The following is a 7500-nucleotide window of genomic DNA, read 5'->3' as shown; positions in this document are numbered from 1 at the left end:
CCCTGTTGCTTTAATTTCCTGCCTTTCTAAACTTTTTAATTTATCATCAACAGGAAGATTCTTAAACATCTATCACTTTACAACCTTCTGTCTGGTCGTCAGTATGGGTTCCGTCAAGGCCGCTCTACTGGTGATCTTCTGGCTTTCCTTACTGAGTCTTGGTCATCCTCGTTTAGAGATTTTGGTGAAACGTTTGCCGTTGCCTTAGACATAGCAAAAGCTTTTGACAGAATATGGCACAAAGCTTTCATTTCCAAACTATCCTCCTACGGCTTTTATCGTTCTCTCTGTAACTTCATCTCAAGTTTCCTTTCTGACCGTTCTATTGCTGCTATGGTAGACGGTCACTGTTTTTTTTCCTAAATGTATTAACAGTGGTGTTCCTCAGGGTTCTGTCCTGTCACCCACTCTCTTCCTATTATTCATCAATTATCTTCTAAACCAGACTTCTTGTCCTATCCACTCCTACGCTGATGATACCACCCTGCACTTTTCTACGTCTTCTCATAGACATCCAACCCTTCAGTTCATGAAACGAAACCACAGAACGCCTGACCTCTGATCTCTCTAAAATTTCTAATTAGGGCAGAGCACACTTAGTATTGTTCAGTGCATCAAAAACTCAATACCTCCATCTATCAACTCGACACAAGCTTTCAGACAACTATCCCCTCTTCTGCAGCGACACTCAACTGTCCCCCTCTTCTACACTGAACATTCTTGGTTTGTCCTTCACATCTCATCTCTAGGTAAAACAGCTTCTATGAAATTAGGCGTTCTGGGTCTTCTCCGCCAGTTTTTTTTTTCTTTTTTTTCTCACCCCTACCCACAAGCTGCTGTGTACAGGAGCCTTATCCGTCCATGTAAAGGCTATGCTTCACATTTATTGGGGGGTTCCATTCACACCGCTCTTTTAGACAGAGTGGAATCAAAAGCTTTTCGTCTTATCAACTCCTCCTCTCTAACTGACTGTCTTCAGCCTCTTTTTCATCGCCGCAATGTTGCATCTCTTGTTATCTTCTACCGCTCTTTTCATGCCAACTGCTCTTCTGATCTTGCTAACTGCATGTCTCCCCTCCTCCCTCGGCCTCGCTGCACAAGACTTTCTTCATTCTCTCACTCCTATTCTGTCCACCTCTCAAATGCAAGAGTTAACTAGTATTCTCAATCATTCATCCCTTTCTCTGGTAAACTCTGGAACTCCCTGCCTGCTTCTGTATTCCACCTATGTTGCGAGGTTGTAAGTAGAAATTATTCCTCAAATCTATAATCAGTAAGGCATAGTAAATAGGAAATGAGACTTCAGAGTAACCAGAAAGGAAAACTGTAAGTCACAAAATTCATAGTATGTTATATTCTTTGATAATTGCGGGTGTACGCAGCAGCCATGGCCTTGAGACGTAAGGTGTTGCCAGATGTACATCCAACCTTTTACCTGAACGTACAGTTCTCGTTTATTTATAGGTATTTATAATGTAAAGACGTACTTATTTATTGCACATACTGTAAGGTTGTGAAAGTATATGTAGAGGTGAGATTAAAAGCTTTAAAAAATATAAAAGTAAAATTCCGCTTCCCAAGTCTGATATCGTGGGCTCTGAGGAGGGAAATAATCCTGGAATCAAAATCGCATGGTAGCCACACTTGCATTCATACCATGGGAATAATATATATATATATATATATATATATATATATATATATATATATATATATATATATATATATATATATATATATATATATATATATGAATCGACTTGTTATTTTCCCTTTTCTGTCATTTTACGGGGTAAATAAGAAGCTTAGGAAAAAGAAATGCAGCCTGACAAGACCACTATCTCTGACAAAGCGCAACACTGTACTGGTTAAAAGTTTTTCCTTTGAAATGTTATTACAAGTTTTCTTTTCTGTGATGCCTGTCAGCACTACGTATATTTTACTTTGTTTATACACATCTTAACACTGTTCCTCGAATACACCTTGCTGTGGCTCTTATGGTCTCTGATGCTGGATGTGAGGCTTAAAATTTCGTTACTTTATGGTGCAAACGTTTCTTATGAAGATTTAACGATAGGAGCTCGTTAAAACATTTTCCAGAAGTATTTCTCAAATTTCTTCGCTGAATTTAAATGGCATACGCATGTATAACATTAGCTTCTCTGAAGGACGACCAGAAATACGCATCCTATTTTCCCAGAATACAAAGAGGTATCTCTTGAATTCTTTGCTCTGTGGTCGTGCTCTCCCTTCCTGCCGTGTCGTGAAATGAAAACAAACAGAGGCACAAAGCATTACTTTTCCCAGGTGGTCTGTTGATGCAGTTATGAATAAAGAAGTATAAAATTTAGGTTGAGAGCATGACATAATCCACTTCTCAACTCTCTTTCAAAACAAATACCACCTGGTAAAGTAGAGCAGGAAATCGACTGCTTGCAAATTATGGTGACACACTGAACGCACGGCTGCACTAACTCACTTTGCCAGAAACAATGAACGCAGAGCAACATAACGTAGGTCAGGTGAGGGCACAACTGCTGAGCAAGGTCAAGACCACGCTTCTTGAATTTTCCTGGTCAGGTTCTGGTCAACGGACTTGCCAGCGTCCCGACTCATGGTCCGCCTGACGCTCGCCTGCAATCCGGTGACACACGGCGTCCAGGGAACCATTTGTCACTCCCACAGTCGGCTCAGGTCGGGTTGATGCTGCAATGGAGAACCCCCTTAGCTTTGCGGCACTGCACCGTAAGCTTCCAGCCAACAGCCGTGCAGGGAAGCACATTCATAGCCACACCTCCCCACCTGCCGCCTTAATGAATATGGCATTACTAACGTCTGGACTGTTACGGCCAGCAATGATCGCAGCCTGACATGCAAGACCCTCATTCTCAACACTCTCCTCCTGCCAGTTACTGATTAACTTATTTGTGAGTTTCTCGCTTTGTTCTGTCATTGAACAACTACAAGGCTACCAACAAAACATTAGTGAAATCCTCAGATATTGCAAAATCATTTCATCTTTAGATTTTTCTCTGCATGTTGAATATTTACGTTACGAAAGGAACACATTGTACATTTCATTTCAAGATATTTTCTTGTCACTATAATATTGAATATATATATATATATATATATATATATATATATATATATATATATATATATATATATATATATATATATATATATATATATATATATATATATATAGTTATAGTTATAGTTATAGCTATAGCTATAGTTATAAAGATCATAATGTATATAAAACATATCTAGTAATTTTCATTTTAGGCATTTAAAATTTCAAACTTCTAACCTAAAAAAAAAAAAAAGTGACATGATGAACGTTGACATGTTGATTGCAGCCTCCTTGGACGTTGTGACGCAGCATTTCAAGCCAGAGAGCTGCCGTCTAGTCTCCTCAGCCAGACGAATCGCTGCTTGTCTCTTCGTGAGGCGCCCGATGGCTTGAGTCACGCTTAATCCACTCATCCTCGAGAACCAACACACTTTTATATCTAGGTTGTGAAGATAAGCTTTCCTGACGAAGGATTGAGGGCTGGACGGTGTGTGTGTGTGTGTGTGTGTGTGTGTGTGTATGCCAAGATGGGTGGGTGAGTTCGCGTTGGTGTGAGTGGGTGGGTGGGTGTGCGTCCATGTCTTCTGAGTAACGAGAAACAACACGTTCATAAGGATTTACGTAAATTACAACTGTGTGTATATATATATATATATATATATATATATATATATATATATATATATATATATATATATATATATATATATATATATATATATATATATATATATATATATATATATATATATATATATATATATATATATATATATATTATAACAGCCCTCGAGCTCATGGGACTTGGCTCCCTCATCCGCCACTCCTCGAGACGCCCGCAGGTTGGGAATCTCGATCTACCGCTCCACTTACATCGGGGCTTCAGACTCAAGCCTCGGGCACCAAACTCAAGCCACCTCCTGCCTTATGGTCGACACCTCAGGAGTCTACTAGTACACAGCAGAGGATCTACTTCCCTCTCCCGGGAGCTTGGATTCTGGGTCATCTTTCACACAAGCATAGCAGAACACTCACAACACTCGTGCACACACATTCACGTCTCCACTCATTACACCTGTGCTACCCTCACGTCGACACGCCACACGTTACACCTGCACACACCCTCGTTATACAAGTGCTACACTCACGCCACACTCGCACACACACACACACACACACGCATAGACAACTGCTGAGCCCGTGCCATCACTACAAGTATTTCATACTATATATTGTTAATTTATTGTCCTGCTTCATTCTTGTTCTTTTTTTTTTATTTTTATTGTTCCTATTCAATATATATATATATATATATATATATATATATATATATATATATATATATATATATATATATATATATATATATATATATATATATATATATATATATATCGTTGTTGGGGTTCCTAGTGTTTTAAGTTGAAGCATTTTGTGTGTCCGAGCCTGCCATCCTGTAGATTTACTGGCACACGGCTCGTGACAGGAGCACACACACCAAATACACTCAGGGAAACACACTCCTAAGCAACATTTTCACTACACAATACGCACAGCACACACTGCCGAAGAATCTTTACATCCACAAATATGCAGCAGCATAATCAGAAGAAACCAGGATGCCACAATATCGGTGAATTCAACCTCAAACAGTTGACGTGTAGACACGAGCACAAGCTGAGGTGTGAAGGATGCCATACACTTGGACACAAATCTCGCCAATGTAGTTACTACAGCGGTTAGGGATGTGGCGGGGAAGATGCTGCCGATGTGTTTGATATTAAAAACGATTTCATAACTATTTAACATACAAACAGCCAGTCTTTGCAATCAAACCTTGATGACATTAAGCATCTTGTACACGAAAGAAATATCGATTTGTTGTGTTACCGAGACGTGGCTTCGTAATGAAATTCCTGATGAACATTTAGCTGTACAACACACAGGTGTGATGGTGGACGTGGAGGAGGAGTCTGCATATATGTAAGCAAGCAACTGAAGGTAAGTGTGATAAAACTACCTACTCCTAAGCAACCCGGTGTCCAGGACTTATGGACGAGTGAACAGTGCAGTAAGTTACCAGCTTTTATTATAGGTTGTGTTTAAAGACACCCCAGGGCCACACCTTCCTCTTCTGAATATGTCCAAGATGTGTTGAAACAAATGTCTGTATGTAAGAAATGGCTTTATATGTTGATGTGATTTTAATGATGGTTTATTTTCTAAGAAAAACAAAATTGATGGTATTATCAGAAATAGCAGACTCACACCAATGATAAATGAGCCCACTAGGATGACGTCAACCACAGCCGCAGTGCTGGATGTGATCATCACTAATAAACCACAAAGTATTTTGTCCACCTCTGTTGTTCCCGGGCCAGCACCTGATCATGACCTAATTGGCATTACAATAAATATCAAGAAGACGGAGAGAGCATGAACTAGAATCTTTTCGTCACCTTGGTAAATATAACAAGGACGCTTTGTGAGCTACTCGTGCCAGAACCCCATCACTTTGATCAAATACTGACCACAGGCCACGCTGATCTACAACTTGATATTTTAATACTAATTTTATGAGTTGTCTGGATGCGTGTGCTCCTTTAGTAACTAAGGCAGCAAGCAGACCTGCAGCGCCTTGGCTCACTGAGGGTTTGCGTGTAGCAGTGAGGCAGCGTGACGACACCCGCACCAAGCCGAGGAGAGCCAGACACAATATTTGTCTGCAAAAACAATACACGAATGAAAAGAAAGAAATAAAGTCTCTTACTGGTGCTGCTAAAAAAAAATAAAAAATATCTTAAAAAGTCTAATAAGAGCAAACAAAATTCATCGGCCATATGGAATGTGATAAAATAATTAGTTCCCGGCAAGAAAAGCAGCTCGAGAAAAATATGAACTTCATAATGTCTTTCAAAAAGCAGAATAATTTAATAATTTCTTTGCCAATGTAGGAAAGACAGCATATGACAACGCAGCAGACAGTACAGAGCAATCAGTGCTCCCCCCTGGACCCTTCTCTTTGTAAAGTGCAGTAGTGTGACTGAAAAATTCAGACCCAAGCCAGTAGACACCAACACACTCATATTAACAGTAAAAAGTCTTAACCAAACACGTTCTGTGGGCTCAGATGGAATTTTGCTCAAATTTATCAAGGATGCCTTATATTCTATTGCATCTTACCTGCCATGCGTCATAAATGGCTCAAATGTTACCGGAGTATTTCCTCAGGCTTGGAAAAACGCATGTGTCGTTCCTCTGCTAAAGAAAGGTGATTTTAATGATTCAAACAATTATCGTCCTGTTCCTTTTGTGGATGACACAAAGATAGGTAGATTAATTAGGTCAGAATCGGATGCCATCGCCTTGCAGGCAGATTTAGATAAAATGAATGAATGGACGGACAGATGGCAAATACAATTTAATATCAATAAATGCAAAGTACTTAGCGTAGGTAGAGGAAACCCACACAATAGGTACACATTAAACAACCAAACTCTGGTAGGTACAGGCTACGAGAAAGATTTAGGAGTTATAGTTAGCTCTGAACTCCGTCTAAGAAAACAATGCATAGAAGCCAGAAACAGGGCAAATAGGGTACTAAGATTAATTTTTAGGAGTCTTAAAAGTAGAAGGCCGGAAGTAATATTAAAGTTATACTTGGCGCAGATCAGACCTCATCTAGACTACGCTGTGCAGTTCTGGTCCCCACATTACAGGAAAGATATAGGTCTATTAGAATCAGTACAGAGGAGAATGACTAAAAGGATACAGGGGATGAGGAGTATTCCTTATGAGGCGAGATTGAAGTTGTTAAATTTACATTCTTTAGAGAGACGCAGGTTAAGAGACCTGATAGAAGTCTTTAAGTGGTATAAGGGTTATAACAAGGGAGATGTAAGCAAAATTATTAGGATCAGCAATCAGGACAGAACAAGAAATAACGGGTTCAAGCTTGAAAAATTTTGGTTTAGGAAAAAGATAGGAGGAAATTGGTTCTCAAATAGAGTGGTAGATGAATGGAACGGACTCAGTAATCATGTAGTTAGTGCTAGGGCACTAGAGAGCTTTAAGAGAAGATTGGACAGGTTTATGGATGGGGATAACAGATGGAAATAGATAGGTATATTTCATACAGGGACTGTCACGTGTAAGCCTGGTCGCTTCTTGCAGCTTCCCTTATTTCTTATGTTCTTTTTTTTTTTTTTTTTTTTTGTTACTGGTACTCTCCAAAATATTTGAAAAAAATTGTATGTCAACAACTTTTAGAATTTTTTAGAGGATAACAAATACATTTCTAACAGCCAGCATGGTTTTAGACCTCATCTCTCAACTGAGTCTGCGCTAACTATTATAACAGATAATATTTACACTAATATTGACCACAAGAGAGTGTCATTGTTGACGCTGTGTGATTTGTC

General features: G+C 39.2%; 1 long non-coding RNA gene across 1 annotated transcript in view; it reads right to left on the bottom strand.

The window, feature by feature from the left end:
- Positions 1 to 1774: 1774 nt before the first annotated feature.
- The window catches only part of LOC135100280 (uncharacterized), a 56119-nt gene continuing 50393 nt past the window's right edge, over positions 1775 to 7500 (bottom strand). Inside the window, exon 3 of the long non-coding RNA XR_010268571.1 lies at positions 1775 to 2706. This is a non-coding gene — a long non-coding RNA (uncharacterized LOC135100280). The remainder of the gene's footprint in view (positions 2707 to 7500) is intronic.

This window comes from Scylla paramamosain, chromosome 5 (genome assembly GCF_035594125.1).
Source record: "Scylla paramamosain isolate STU-SP2022 chromosome 5, ASM3559412v1, whole genome shotgun sequence".
NCBI classification, from domain to species: Eukaryota; Metazoa; Arthropoda; class Malacostraca; order Decapoda; family Portunidae; genus Scylla; species Scylla paramamosain.
The sequence above is the reverse complement of the archived record's forward strand: the minus strand, read 5'-3'. Positions and strand labels throughout refer to the sequence as shown.